A 3,080-nucleotide genomic window follows, 5' to 3' on the forward strand; every position below is an offset into this window, starting at 1 on the left:
CAGGAAGGATGGCTCCAGGGCAAAGTAATTTATGCAGTAGCCAAATTGCGCACTCACAACTTTAATGCCAGTAGCTCACAAAGTAGAATTTTTGTTCACAAGACTCCACAGTTTAGAGGGAACATTGGGGAACTCCAGCAGGAACTCATTAGCATAACAGACCACACCCAACAGCAGAAACTCATTAGCATATTAGGCCACACCCACGACAATACAGCTCATTGACCTATTAGGCCACACACACCCATGTTACCAGCATAGTTCCCTCTAAGCTGAGTTGGTGTGAGCTAGCTCACAGATTTTTAGCCTACGGCTCATACATTTTTGTCTTCGCTCAGGAAGGATGGCTCCAAAGCAAACTGATTTATGCAGCAGCCAAATCGCTCGCTCACAACTTTAATGCCAGTAGCTCACAAAGTAGAATTTTTGCTCACAAGACTCCACAGCTAGAGGGAACATTGGTTACCAGAAGTGTGCTCATCCAGCCACACCCACCTTTTGCTTCTTATTCTGTTTACCTTGTTTGTTGTCAAAACCCAGGGCCTTTTTTTTGTAGCAGGAACCTCTTTGCATGTTAGGCCACACACCCCAAATGTAACCAATCCTAATGAGTTCCTGCTGTTGAGTGTGGCCTATTATGCTAATGAGTTCCTGCTGGGTGTGGCCAACTTGGGAGCCAGCCGGAACTCCGTTCCTGTGCGTTCCTTCCCAAAAACAGCCCTGGGGAACTCTATCCACAAGGTGGTCCAGGCAAGAGACAAGCAGAGGTGGTTTGCCATTGCTGTCCTCTGCACAGCACCCCCAGCTTTCCTTGGTGATTTCCCATCCAAGTACTACCATGGCCGACCCTGCTTAGCTTCCAGGCATTGACAAACTCAGGCTAAACTGGGCTGTTTGGGCTGCTTCTGTAAGCAAGGTGGACTATAAATGAAGTAAGTAAATAAATAAGGCTGTTGTTTAGCCCTGACCTTGGAGGTATTTGTACCTAGGCAAGGAGTAACAATGGCTTGCCTTGTGGGTGAAGTCCTGAAATCAGGCTGGACAATATTGCTCCTTTTTCTCCTGAGAGTGGGTCGCCTCTAGGCAGGCCCATAGCCAGGATTTTTAAAATTTGGGGTGGGCTTTTAAAAAGTCAGGGGGCACTAAAATCTGCGCACGGCCCCCACTTCTCCCCCAAAGCATTTAAAGGGTCCCTTAAAAACCTTTGGGGGAGAATCAGGGGCTGTGTGCCTACACTCCAAGCTGCGCGGCCTCCCCCCACTTCCTCCCTTGGGAGGAAATTGGGGGGCCAGGCAGACTGGAGTTCCTGGATGAAGTCCCGTATCTATCAGTGGCAATCAATCACAATAGCTTTTTTAAAATGGTAGCTATACATTAAGTCATTAAGCACTGACTTTGCAGCTGTACATGTGACTTCATATGTGGACACCAATCTCTTTTGACTCAATGACCCAAACGTCTGTTTTTAAAAGCATGGGGCCCATCATTCCCAAATGTTCACAATATTTACTGCAACAAATTCTTCTCTCCCACCCACCCTGCCATTACTGAGTTGGGGTACACCACTGCAAGAACATAAATATATGCATGTGTGGTGCTTTGCTGTACATCTCTGTAAGAGCACAAACATGATATGTATGTGTGGTGCTTTGCGGAAAGGGGGGGGACGTGTTTTGGATTTTTAAGATGTTTTTGAAGCTACTGACACGTCACCACACTAGTTCTTAAGAGGGGCATGGAATTGGGTTGCTCAGAAATGGCCTCTGTGCTTTGCTCAGTTGATACCAATGAAAGACAGCTTCTTTCAGAAACATGTCTAGCTTTCTCCATGACAGCCCCTGGGCATTCACTCCTGCATTTCTTTGCCTCATCCTCCCTTCTTTGCCTGTGGCCACATCTTTCATAGGGGAATCTCTCCAAGGAACAGTTTCCAGACGGAGCTCCCTCACAAGCTACAACAGGATTAAGCTCCATTCTGTGTGGGTGCCAAGGGATGGATTACCCCTGACTTTGACCTCCTCTTCTTTCCACACTGAATCCTCATGCAGTGTTTCTCTCATATTTTTGCATTTGGGATCACTGTGTTTTCTACCTGGAGTCTCTTTTGTTTGCTCTCTCTTGCTTCTCTCCATGGCCTATCTCTATTAAATCTTTCCTTTTCTCCAGCCACTGGTAGTCCATATCTCTTCTTTTCATAGAGTGTAAAGAAAGTCTTTCTTTCTTTCTTTCTTTCTTTCTTTCTTTCTTTCTTTCTTTCTTTCTTTCTTTCTGCAGCTGCCTTGGTATCATCCAGGCACCGTCCTTTTTCTTATCTATTTCCTATCTCTTCTGCATCAGGCACCTGTGTTTTCCTTCTCTTTCCCCAATGCCTTAGCTCTTCCTTTGCGTCTGCCTCAGTTTCCCTCCAAACGCCCTTCTGTCGCTTCCGCTTCCTTCTTTCCTTTCCTAGTCTCTCCTGCCTGTGTTCTTTTCCTTTCCTTATTCCAATCCCTTCGTTCTTTTTCCTATCCGTTTCTCTTGTTTTCGCGGTGTTTTTCTCCCCCCTCTCCCTCGAGCGCGATCAGCCAACAGCCGAAGCAAAAAGGGGGTGTGTGAGCTTCCTGGCGAAACTACATCCCCCATCAGCCTCCGGGCCTCTTCCTGAGTGTCAGTTTCACGCTGCAGCCAGGGAATTTAAAACAAAAGAGACTTTTCCCCCTCCTGCTGCTGGGGCTGCCGCGATCTTCTTTCTTTCTTTCTTTCTCCTCTTCGCCGTGCCTCTAGTCTTCCTCGCTGGGGCTCGGCTGGTTTGGCTTTTGCACGCACGACGGTGACTTGGTCGTCTTTTAATTCTTCCTCCCCCCCCTTCTGCTGCTGCCTTTTTTTTTTTGTCTGTCTTTCTTTCTCTTCATCTCCACACCCCCTTCAGCAGCCAGGCGGGGTCTGCGAGAGCAGCAAGAGCATTAAAAAGAGAGAGAGAGAGAAAAGAGCGAGCGAGAGAGGGGATCTTTGTGCGCCCAGATCCACATTGGACAGAAGGATCAGGTTACAGAAAAGGAACCGAGGGAGAAAGAGACAGATCGACAAGAAGACAGAAGGAG

The sequence above is a fragment of the Gekko japonicus genome, unplaced genomic scaffold, assembly GCF_001447785.1.
Source record: "Gekko japonicus isolate JY-2015 unplaced genomic scaffold, Gekko_japonicus_V1.1 scaffold306, whole genome shotgun sequence".
Lineage (NCBI taxonomy): Eukaryota > Metazoa > Chordata > Lepidosauria > Squamata > Gekkonidae > Gekko > Gekko japonicus.